This window comes from Nymphalis io, chromosome 15 (genome assembly GCF_905147045.1).
Source record: "Nymphalis io chromosome 15, ilAglIoxx1.1, whole genome shotgun sequence".
Taxonomy (NCBI): domain Eukaryota; kingdom Metazoa; phylum Arthropoda; class Insecta; order Lepidoptera; family Nymphalidae; genus Nymphalis; species Nymphalis io.
Window position 1 is genome coordinate 1648116 of NC_065902.1, and position 13444 is coordinate 1661559.

The 13444-nt window shown below is 30.7% G+C and overlaps 1 protein-coding gene across 2 annotated transcripts in view; it reads left to right on the forward strand.

The window, feature by feature from the left end:
- Positions 1 to 13444, forward strand: part of LOC126773717 (unconventional myosin IC) — a 37172-nt gene that overhangs the window by 2807 nt on the left and 20921 nt on the right. The window contains exon 1 of one of the 2 annotated variants that reach the window (XM_050494812.1): positions 4874 to 5159. The exons of the other annotated variant lie outside the window; for it this stretch is intronic. The gene's annotated coding sequence lies outside the window, so the exon portion shown is untranslated. Of the gene's footprint in view, positions 1 to 4873; positions 5160 to 13444 lie in introns of those variants that run through there. 2 annotated transcript variants of the gene reach the window in all.

Here is a 13444-nt window from a genome sequence, read left to right on the forward strand (position 1 = left end):
ACGTCATCGTATACCGTCACTACTTAAATTATTTATTATTAATCTATAATTAATAATAAAATATATATTAAGTTAAAAATGTATAATAAGCTTAAATTAATTTTGAAACTAATTAATTATGTGTATTTAACAATATTGGAACGATTTAAAAAAATATAGTTCAAAAATTTTGAAAGCCCTGAAAGATTCAAATAAAACGCTATTGATGAGATTGTACGGCGTATTTGAGAAGTTTGTATTAGTAATAGACATTCTAGGTTAATTAATTTATGATGCCGTTCGATATATTACATTGATATAAGTTTTGTTGTCGCGTTTATAACGTAGTAAAGAAACGTTTGTGTTGATGTTATTATAGCGAAGCTTCTAAGAGTAAAGGTTAGCTTTTTAGCCGCAGGTCCTTAGTAAAACCCGAGTCAGGCCAATAAAATACGATAGTGGATTGTTTTGTCGAGAATTGTCAATAGCAGCCTGGGAGCTAAATCTACTATTTTACAACGGTTATGATACGGTGTCAATTTGTTAGTAAAATTGCCCCCTAGAGTGTCCTAGAGGCCTATATAGGGGCAGGGTTTTGAGAATTTTTAATGACATCGTTGATCCATTTAGTGGATAAATAAACATATGATATCACTTTTTTAAGTACTCAAATAAATACATTTTGTATTAAATAAATCTATAAAATAATAATCTCAGCACTACATACTATGTATCTCTCCACTCTACATACGCTGACGCAATGGGAGCTTAGTTTCATCGCTAATATACGTCGACAAATTTATAATATATGGCGACGGAACGAGATTCTGAGTACAAGCTAAGAATAGGGCCAAAATTGGTTTCTCTATCGAAATTTCTAAGTAGCAGCCCAGAGTCCCTTGCTTTGGAAAGCATATAAATTCGTTGGTCCTGAGCCTGAACTCTTTCCGGTCGTGTCTAATTTGCCGTCCCATCGCATTATGAGAGTGGGGGGAAAAGAGCGTGTCACTTGTCTAGTATCAGAAAAAATATCACTTTTTAATATTCTACTTCTTACTTCAATTATTGAATTATTAATTTAAAAAACCCACTTAAGATTATGTGTTAGACTTCGTTATTTGCAATATATTAGAAATAATTATTTGAACTTATATTTATAAAAAAACCATGTATTATATACTAACTTAATACTTATATGTAATTGCTCAATACGATTCACACTATTACCATATTCTAATGACTTGATGTAATCTATTCTAGAGAGAGGTTCTGGACGTGCGTACTGATTATATTAATGGAACTGTCTCGATGGTATAATAGCTAGTATATAAGGCAGCAGATTCCGAAGTCCTGGGTTCAAACTTCTGCTCTGACTTATAAAACTGAGCATGGAATTTGAAATTGTTTACTTCCCAGTACATTGGAAAGTACATAAATCTGTTGGTTCTGCACCTAGTCCCTTCGGCCGGGCTGGGCCGTCCCATCGAACACGAGAATGCGGAATACAGAGTGCACCTGTTTACGTATATACTTAACACTATGATATTTGCGTAGTTAGTTAGTCTCCGTTGATATGGCCGAGATCAGATGACCGAAAAAAATGTAAACCTATTGTGTTTATTGTGAACCAAGATGACCAAGTGGTTGGAATGCGTGAATCTTATCCGATTATTGCGGGTTCAAACCCAGACAAGCCCTACTGAATCTTCATGTGCTTAATGTGTGTTTATAAGTAATATCCTGCTCGATGGTGAAGGAACACATTATAAGAAAACCTGCATGTGTATCTAATTTCTGTATATAATCTAATTTAGCTAAAATTCACTTGTGTATTCATCAACCTGAAATAGCTTGGTGGACTATCAGTCTTCCACATATGTATTCACCAACTCCCATTGGAGTAGCGTGGTGGACCATCAGTGGAATATTCACAGGCTGCTATTTTCCTTTACTTTTATACATATATACTATTATAATTCCTAATAAAAACCTTTTTTTGTCTCATGCAAGTATACGCTAAACGTAAATATCATAAAGATGATACTAAAGACATACTTGAGCACTAACGATACTGGCAATGGATTTCATCATTATCCTTACTCGTAAGCATTTTAATTCAAAGCATATACTTATTAAAGGTAAATTAACATAACTTATAGGAAAGGACAAATTAAAACAGTTGCGGCCTTACTTGAAGACATTGTATAGTTTGCGAAGAGTTATAAGGCAATCTCACTCTTTCTGTCATCAGTAATTTGACATTCGAAAGAAGAAGACAAATCAATATGTAACAATGTTGCAACCACTTTATAACTTTAATTAATAATTCAGAAGTTGAATGTTGATTACAATTCGATACATAAAATTGTAATATAGTTTTGAACGAAATACTAATTTAAAAGATTAAATTTTAAATATATTATGATTCCTAATTCTATATTATATGTAAAGATACAGTAGATAAACAATTATAGGCCCCATGTGGCACAGGGGCCTTAGTTTAAAATAAGAACCAAATTTTAATATCTAGTCTGTATCAACAGTGAATTTACTCACAGCGACCTGCAACTGGTAATAAATTCTTAATAGAAAAACCCAATAACTTATATGGTCCCGATCCGGCATGCGAACCCGGGAACTTATGATCTGCCACCACAAAAGCGACTAAAATCGTTATTAGCACAGGGATATCGTTTCTGTCTAAGTCGAGTCTCAATATTTATCAATATCTTCAAAATGAGTAATTTAAAAATAAATCCGGCTTCGTCATCTCGCGACACAACAGGATCTCAGATATGATTCATACTATATTTTATCTTGGCTTCTATTTGAGAGTAGGCTTAACTGTAATTTTTTAAATCCCATCATTGCGTTATTTGTATCACGAATGCATACTTTTAATGTGCTTAATATGCTCTGGCAACATGATTAGGTACCTAATCTATTTTATTGAAAAAGAATCTTAATATAACAATACTTTACTTGGTGACGGTGAAGGAAAAGATCGTGAGTCGTCAAATTTCACTGAAATTCTGCCACATGTGTATCCCAACTCGCGTGGAGCAGCGTGGTGGAATAAGCAAACCTTTACCTCAAGAAAAGGAGCGGAGGCCTTAGCCCAGCAGTGGATCATTTACATGCTGTTATTTACTTACTTCTTTTGACTTGATAATAGGGATATGTGTAAGCCCGTCTGGGTAGGCACCTACCACCCACTCATCAAGTATTTCACAGTCATACAACAATACTTACGTGTTGTTGTGTTCCAATTTGAAGGATGAGTGAGCCAGCGTAACTAAAAGTATAAGGGACATAACATCTTACTTTCCAAGGTTGATGGATTGACGATGTAAGGAATGTGTAATATTTACTACAGCGGCAACAACTATGGCGTTTTTGACCATTAAGGTATTAATGTATAATATTACTATATATATAAGTACGAGCTTCTTCGCAGTGTCAAGCATTTTAAATATTACTGCTATTGATATGACAAAGTGAATTTACTATTTAAACATAATAAAAATAAAAATGACATAAAATTAATTAAGAAACAACGGGTTTACTTATATTAGGGTCCCAGCTTGCCATGGTTATATTTGAATGTATTTACAAGAAATAATTCCGTTATATTCCATTTTGTTTTTAATTTTTATTGTTCAATACACGAAATAAATTAAATCAAGTCTCAATTTATTTATATATATATATTAATTGAGACTTTAAAAACAAAATATGCATTCTTCTAGATTTTGTTACCGAGAAATGAGTAATGTTCACATAAAAGTCGTGTGATGTGTTCACCTCATACTCGTATTTTAATTTTATACCAACGTTATTCCTATTACGATCTTCCTGATCGTGGAAGGTCGCACTTTATTTATTTCCTTTTCCTCGTTATGTTTGTTTTCAAATTTAATGTAGGACTTGCTCACAAATTTCAATCTTTCCTCGTGCATTTATTTATCCGAAGCTTTGTTTACAGACTATATATAATTATTATACAGATTATACACACAAACACACAAAATATTTTGTGTGGACTAGTATTACCATTCAATTTTTTAAATGAATATGTTAGGCAATTATGAAATCATGCAGCTGAATTTTATTATAATCCACTCCATTAATCTTAAAATTTGTGTAAATGAATCCTATATTTTATTTGCTTTTTATACATTGATGTTATGTTTTTGTTTTTTTTTATTACGTATGTATATTGTAATAACTTAAACCTCGATACATCGAAGTAATACCAGCTAAACGGAAATTAAGAGGCAATCACTCAACAATTAAATAATTTTATGTATGCGAAACGATCCACATTAGTATCACTGATCTTAAAAACGTGCTCTAACAATCCTTGGTGGGTGATTAACCTATTAGCATAAACATTCAAACCTTAGCACACACATACGCACACACTTTAAATTACACAGTGTTACGGAAATATAACCTTGCTTAAAGTTAGTTGCATAGAAATTACTATCTACGTGTGTGCTTGTCATTATATACGATTTTTATATTATGGATATTTCTTATAAAAAATTGTATTACTATAACATAATATGTGTATTAACAAATATATATAGCTGTAACTATATAATTATGTTGTATATACTTTTATATAATTTACGGAAAAACAGCCTTTATGAACAGCTAGTACGAGTTTTAGAGTAGCTACTCTTAGTTATATTCAGTTCAGATGGTACATCCACATTCATCAAACTATTGATATAATATTGTGTCATTTCAATTTCGGCATCGTATCTTCTCCATTATACTATTCCGTACAAAACGAACACTGTGTAGCAAATGGAAAACGCATGATGACACAACGCGAGCTCTCACTTGACCGGTCTCGCGGCTGACGCCAGTTTACCGCCAACGCTTGCATGGGTTTCATGTCAACCGACATCACGACGGTTATTGTCCGTTAACATAAACGTCAAATTATAATATTCTTTTTTGACTTGACACTGTAACTTTTTGTACAAAAATAGAAGGTCATAATCGTTCCGAAACTTGCGTCATAGATTCACAAGTGATAGATAAGGTGATAAGAGGAATCGATATATGTTTTTTTTTTATTTAGTACAAAGTTTGGGAGTTTTCGTAAAGTGATGCAGCGGGAATGTGCATTGTTGGATGTACTATAATCGAGTTTTGGCTTGAACGAGGTGAGTGCCTTTTCGCGAACTGAGGTCGATGACTTAAACTTTACTTAAAATTACACATTAAATTATTTTTATCAATTCCATTTGAAAAGTATATATAATTACGTGCTCTAAATTTCTGAGAAATTCAGGAAGTTTAATTAGGAATATATTTACATTTCTTTTCACATATAGATACCAAATAAAGTAAAATGCAAATTAAATAGATCAATTATTTTTGTAGTCTAAAGATTTAAGAGCTTTAGATTCGCTTCGCCGAAAACGCAGAATTAGGTCACATGCACAAACTTGCAACATAAATTCATAATTATAAAGAGGTAAATGCAAAGTATGACGGCGAATGCACACGACCTTATGAATACAAAAAAAAAACAAGTTATAAATAGAATGCTATCATTTAAAAATTTATTCTGCCAGTTATTAAAAAAAAAACTTGAATCTTCCACATTTTTTTTACGAAAATAATAATATAAATAGACTGATGACCTGTTTTATAAAAAACGTCGTCGATCGCAGAAAAAAAGTATGCAAATAGCAAAATTTATAATCTATAATTGATTCGAGTACAACTGTCACATTAAAAAAAAATAAACACATACATGTAATATGTAATACTAAAAAGCGACAGGCTGTTATATTATATGTTTTATAAAAATCATAGGATAGGTTTTTAAACTTTTACAAATTAAAATATTATCCTTATGTTGATTTTATGATTAATCAATAAAAATATTAATATTTCATCCTCTTTCCGCATTACATTATTCTTGCCAGTTGTAAAACCTACAAACCTTATGACTTAATGCATGTTATTAAGTTTAATAGGTACCTAATTTGTAATAGTTTGGTTTCATTCGTCATTAATTCAATAAATGTTTATCCGGATTCAATCAGCTGTAGCATGCGAGTTCATAGCTCAGGTCATTGACACCTAGTATAAAGGTATGCGCCATTTTTTCTTTTTTTCAAAAAGTTTGTATTCATGCATACCAGGGATTGTATTATTTAAAAGTTATAAAATAATGGATTATAAACGGCCTTCGTTTTATTAACGATTGAGGTAACTGGAGCAAATCTTCGTATATCGTAATCTTGTGTTCGATTTAGATATGGAAATTTATTGCAAATTTCTATATTTTTAGCTTTTAAAAATTTAACGCAAAACCGCGCATTTTTTTGCATAATTAAGAGTTTATTCATTTTTTCCTTTTAATATATGTATTGTATGTAAGTATTAAAGGAAAAGTAAATAACTGTTTTATTAAAATATACTTTACTGGATTAAACAGGTTGTGTATGCTTTTTTATTTTTTAGGAATTGTCCCGCTGAAAACTCAGGAACATAATCAATCAATTTTAATAAAAATAATTATATACATAATTATAATATGTTACATATACAAAGCCAATGGTTAAACTTATACTTTACATACATAAAACATTCCTCCAAACTAAATCAACTGATCAACGGTCCTAAGCTGTACTCAACAATTAGCTACATTGATTAACTATCAAAATTTTTCACACTGCTGGAAACCAGCTTATAAGTGAATTTAATTTTAACTTCTTAATATCAGTGAGTCCGTGCGTGTCGAATTTCCCATCTGATTAAATAATGGCAGGACGGGAACTGCGTTTATGTCTCGCAAAGTTGGCTACTGGGTTTCCAACTGTATTGTCGATCGAAGAGGAACCCACCGTGACCAAAGTTGATCTGGAGATCATATGTTTTATCAATATTCAATTGTCTCTATTAAATGTCATATTATAGGGACTTTACTAATGCAATAGATTGACTCATGTCCAATAAATATTTTAATTAATGATGTCAGTCTACGATATGTTTACTCAAAACAATACTCGATGTCATTGTCTAATTTTATAATAAAGCTAAAGAATTGTATAATAGTAATGTTAACGCATTGTTCAAAACGGTATATGTCATTTTAAATCATTATAAATTTATTCAACAAGAATCAGAAATGTATAACAATTGTTTTATTAATAAATGTTAATATATTTACTTAATACGTAAACATTATTGCTTTTATTTGTTCGTATTGTATGCGCCGATATATCCATCATCCGATTGACTTGAAATGTATTTCATGTTTGACATTTGCGTGAAAGATTCTGGTATATACAACCTTCTTACAATACTGGTTTCAGTACTTGAAGCTGGAGTTTAATCAATAAACAATTCGGACATATGTACGTCGAGTATTATCGCCTTTGGGTAGTTTCGTGAAAGCATTGATCTTTAAATTTTTTGTGATACGGACGATTTTTATTCCATTTATTTTTATATAACACACTACCTATACGTTTAAATATCATTCAATTCAGAAAATATGATGAAACTTATGGCGTGACGCACCATCGTCACTAAACTTATTAAAAAAAACTTCCTTTAAAATTAAAAAATTAAAAATGAGTAGCTAGCTATTTCAGCCTGATTGTATTTTTGTCATTAACAAATTATTATTATTATTAATAGTTGGCTAAAAAGTTCGTAGTGAAAAAAAATTAAAAAACAATTAAATAAAACACTCAAAGTAATTGCAATATATTTATTTGAAAGCCTATGTCAAAAATAATAATAATATGTCTGTTGTCTAACTTGTCCGATATGAAGAAGAAAAAGAGAAGATTAAATGAATATAAAGATTTCAATAATTAGAAAAGAAATTACTTTTTTTATCTTTTACAAGACATATATAAAGAATATAAAACTGTCTTTAGTTTATAAAGAATTAATTTATTTTATTTTATTAAAAGTCAAATTAATTCTGCTAAGATTAACTACAGCTATATTTTAACAAATGACACATAAATTTAGTAATACCAGAGCAAATAATTTCTTACGAAATTAAAAAGTCTTATTTTTATTACAAAAACCATCGATTTAATATATTTTTATTACATTATTTATAAAAAAAAAAATTAAAAGTTACGAAACTATATTATAATAAAATAGTATTTTTACTCAAAAACGTGATAGAATTCATTATGAGTCAGATGTTAACTCAGCTAAGTAAATACGCGTAATGCGTTTATTATTCTACAATGATCATTAATATATATTATTATATGCTGTGTAAACGCAAATAAGTATAATACGATGCCTTGTTAATCTTCAATATTTAAATCTTAGCAATAATGGTCTGTCGAATTGAATCTGTTGTTTACAATAGAACACCAGATCTAAACCATAATAATACATATATTATATAAATAACAATTTAGTCATATTGTAAAATCATTTCAGTAACAGCCTGTTAATGTCCCACTGCTGGGCTAAGGCTTCCTCTTTCTTTTGAGGAGAAGGTTTGGACTTTATTCCACTACGCTGCTCCAATGCGGGTTGGTAGAATACACACGTGGCAGAATTTCAACTAAATTAGACACATGCAGATTTTCTCACGATGTTTTCCTTCACCTTCAAGCACGAGATCAATTATAAACACAAATCAACATTAAAATTCAGTGGTGCTTGCCTGGATGTGAACCCACGATCATCAAATCACTACATAATTACTACTTTTTTATAAACTATTGTTGTAAAATATATGATTAAGTCTAGTCATAAAAAATCAGAAAGTCATAAATCAGAAGAGTTGATGATACTCCAGGATTAGGATTATATCCAGGTCAAATCTAATATTATTTCACAGCGTTATGAACTCCCATATATTTGGTCTGATCTGATCACATGGACTTTGTTTAAATATCTATGAATTCAGTACAAAGGCGTCTGAGTGGGGCCATCGAACTACACGGATACAAAAATTCCAGCAGACTGTAGACTAAACAAGTTTCTGATAATTCCGTCGGATTGGGCTACATCCTCGCACACTGCACACGATAAACTGTTCAGAACGAACTGAATTGTCCAACAGAGTAATCGGTGACTCGTATAGCATACCCTATTAATAAAGTAGTCAACCGGTTTTTTAATTATATGAGAATCAGGCCTAGGCTTTTGATCAATCCACTTCAAAACGGTCATATTATGTCTTAATGGTGATAAAACAACCGATGAAACTGTCTAATTAAACGTCTATAGACTGCAGAGAGTCAAAATGCTAATAATAATACTGGGCCTTTCTCTACGCGAACGGATATGGTTCGTCGGCAGACCTGTCAGCGGGAAGTTCCATCGTCTATTGCGTTAAAACGAAAATATACTAATAGATTAATAAGACATTCAATTTTATGTACGTGTGAAAAGTAATATCGTTTTTTAGATTCGAAACCAATAATTCATTAACTCCGTAAAATTGGATAGCGTTGAAACGAACACGGTCAACGACGTGAGTGACATTTTTTTTTCTTAGACAGAATTTGCTAAGTAAAATACAGTTCTTATCGTATTCAAGAAATAAGAATATAGAATTCAGATAGAATAATAAAACTAATTTTATTGTTTTTTTTTGTGCACTAATAAAACTCCACATGCGTGTTATCCGTGATTTCGTAGTATTCTTTTTTTTTTGTTTGAGTTTAATCGTTACATGTCCCTATTAATTAAACATATTAAGACGTACAAGATTAAAAACTTAATATCGAAATACGGATATAAATAAAAATTTTTATACAATTAACAAATACCATATAACTTTAAGCCGTCAAAACAAATAGTTTTCTACGTACATAATATAATCATAAATTTCAATATTTCCTTACAGCATAGTCGCGTTTACTATTGTTAACTCATTCACATATACATACATCAACAATACTGGGAAATATTGTACAACCATTTCGCTTTCCCAAGCTAAGCCTATTGATATAAATTCTCTTTTCCGTATGTTGAGAAAAAACGGAATATTCCCATACAAATATGTAAATGTACATTTGGAAATAATTTTAGATCAATGTAATAAAATCCTATGCTCGAATAAGCATATAGGCATATATATATTATAATTAATTTGACTTCATAAATTGAAGAGTTGATTTTGATGTTTTTTTTTTATTGGCTTTTGGGAAAGTTTTCCAGTCCCAGGAGTTGGATTATTTGGTTAATTTCACAAAGTCAAGTTAAACATAAACATGTTACACAAGTCAATTAAAACTATTAGGACTCATAATATAACGAACGTTAATGTTATTAAATTATTTTCAATTAGCTTTTCACTAATATAAAACGAGTGTAAGAACTTTTTAAATGAAATAATTAATCATAAAATTTTGTAAAATATGAAAAATGAATTATTAATTAAGTATTTATTTTTTCAACGTTATCTATCTGAAGTAAAAATTTCCATGATTACACAACGAAACCGCGGACAGTAGCGACTATAGTAAGAATAAAGCAGGCTTCCCACTTCGCCTGTTTATTGTAGAACACACTTAGGGACGTGTCATGATGTGGGTCACGCCACACCCTCCCGGCGCACCTTTGCTGTCGACGAAAGGCTTTTGACATTTACAAAACACTTTTTAATCTACTTTAAAAGATTACAATGTAACCAACCTCCTTTTTTAGAAACTCACGAACAGTGCTGGTGAATTCGATCGCATGGATTTTTTTTATATATATAAATTAATTATATAAAGGCGTCCAAATTACCTGATGTACTTCATTCGCCCAATAACACTGGCACTGTAGGAAATAAAAACAATTCTTACAATATTAATGGGTCGCTCACCGATCTAAGGTGTCATATCCCTTGTGCCTGTATACTCCTCACTCACCGTTCAAAACACCAACTACAGTAAACCATCTCAGCAATACTTATAAAAGATTGCTTATTAGACGTCCTTTTGGTCACTCTCATTTTACGAACACAGTATCGAATATACTCGTACCCATCTACTTATATTTTATTTCCAGCATCGTTAAAGTCTATAAATTTCAAGCAGCCCTTGTACTGTTAAATTAAATTATACACAATAGGTAGCTATATAATGTAGGTTATGCCAAGCGTTCTATTTTTTTTATAAGCAATTGTCTGATAGCAAACGTGCGATACCTATGTATGTTAGCTTAAAACTTACAATTTTTAAGCTCATTCGGATGAACGTTGCGTAAAATATGCCTTCAAAAATTCAAGGGTTACAAACTTGCTGGGTACCAAATTTCATCACAACCAGTTCAGTGGTTTAGACCTGAAAGCGTAACAGTCATGAGACAGTCTTTAACAGATACAGAGGATCATGAATTAATAGTCAACGGATTATCGCATTTTACTTGGATACAATACTTAATATTCAACTCATTCACGTTTGACCAACGTTGGCTTCCAAATGTATAAATAACTGTTCATTCCTAATTCGACAGTTTGATTTACTGAATATATTATTCATTGCGACTTTCTCTTCACAATAAACCATGTCCTAAAAGGTAAAAGGCGTTTGACATGTTTAAGGTAAAATATAAAAAAGCTGACATGAGAAATGACAAACATTGATAAGCTATTAACGCTATTATATATCGAATTCCAAGATTAGTTAATCAATTCGAAAGTGAAATGGACGAATGAAAATGTCACCTTGTTTCTCTTTAAAAAATATTATTTTATTTATATCTATAAAATAATACAAGAGTTAGAGACACGTTAGTGTTTTTTTATAAATACAATATTTTAAAGGTATTGCCACACAAAATATACATAAAAAATATTTATATACATTTTGACAAAAAATAACATGTCAAAATAGTATTAATTTTTGCGGCCTTGTTTATAATTTAAACGATAACAGTAATTTACATAAAGTCCATTTGCAGCTGTTGTTATTTAAAATAACGCATTTCTATTAAAGCGTGAAGCATGTGTCTGGGCTCGCTTTCCTGTATAGCTCACCTGCACAGGTCAACGGAGGGTGTGTTTGATAAAACTTTAAAGTAAATATAGGAGACGACAGTTGGCGTTGCCGCATCTTCTTTATACATTAAGTTCACGAATCATTAGTCTACATAACTTACATATAACTTATAATAGTTCGTAAGCATTTGTTTTGATTAAAAATAACGTAAATATATTTATTTTATATAGGAATATAAGTACATAAACACGACTTGACATTCGATTAATATATCTTTATCGTAGCTTTAAGTTTAACACTTATTATTAAACAAAGAACTGCTTTTAAGATCTCATTTAAAAAAAAAAAATTTAATACCGAGTTATTTCTCTAGCGAGAAACTGTGATATGCGACATTGATTACACTTATTATAAAGTTAAAAGGATACAAGTATCAAAATAGCGTAATTTTCGCGATAAATTTTCGTAGTATCATAAAAAACTGTTCTCTTATTTAAATTGAGATATTTTAAAAACATTTTAAAAAATTGTACTGTAGCTGATACGGTTAGTTGTAACGCTTAATCCTGAAACGAAACGCCATAACAAAGTTAAACACACAGAATTTGTATACTGCTGTCTTTATTTAGCATGTGACCGTTAGGTGATTGACTCCGACGGCGTTTTTGGTAACAACTCGGGTATACCGAAATAGGTGCCGAACGAGATGGTATGGCAAGGCTGGACACGGACGAGGCGTTTTTGTTATAACGATGTGTTTTATTTGTTTATATATATTACTTTTTTTGCTGTACTTATAGGCTTAATGGTTCATCATAATATTTATATCATTATATACATAATAAATTTATTAAGTATATATATATAATGATATAAATATTATGATCCCCGTTAGGTCCTGCAAGCATCTTAATGTAGAGTTGTCTGGAAGAGATCACTACTTGAGTGATAAGACCGCCCTTGCACGCATCATATTGAGGTCCACAATTTTATTTATATAGCATAGCTTCTTTTGAACTTTTGTTTTTGTTTTTACTTGTGTTTGTCTTTTCTTTTTTCCTTGTAAGTGTGCAATAAAGTTGTTTAATAATAATATTACATTAAATACCTTATATTCGCTTTATTAAATAAATGATAACCTGGAGAGAGTGAGAGGCAAATATGGATTAAGCGAATAGAAGAATATCCTTATTGGAACGTATATTCTTGGAACAAATTCTACTGTTGCACTTAATAATTATTATAGACCTCTTGTTGAAATACGATAATGACCGATAAACACGAATGTGTAAGACATACACGTCAAATAGAGAGCAATAATTTGCACATAAATTCATACAGTATATTAGTATAGTTTAAAAAGGAAGTAAGAAAAAATTACAGCTGTCAGTCTGCAGCGATCCGAAGTACATTGTACATTTAAAAATAATAGTGTCAATTTTAATTTTTCAATAAAGCGTGTCTTCTCATCAAGTAAAGTGTGGTTTAATTTAACAAAACGCGTAATATTAGTGACC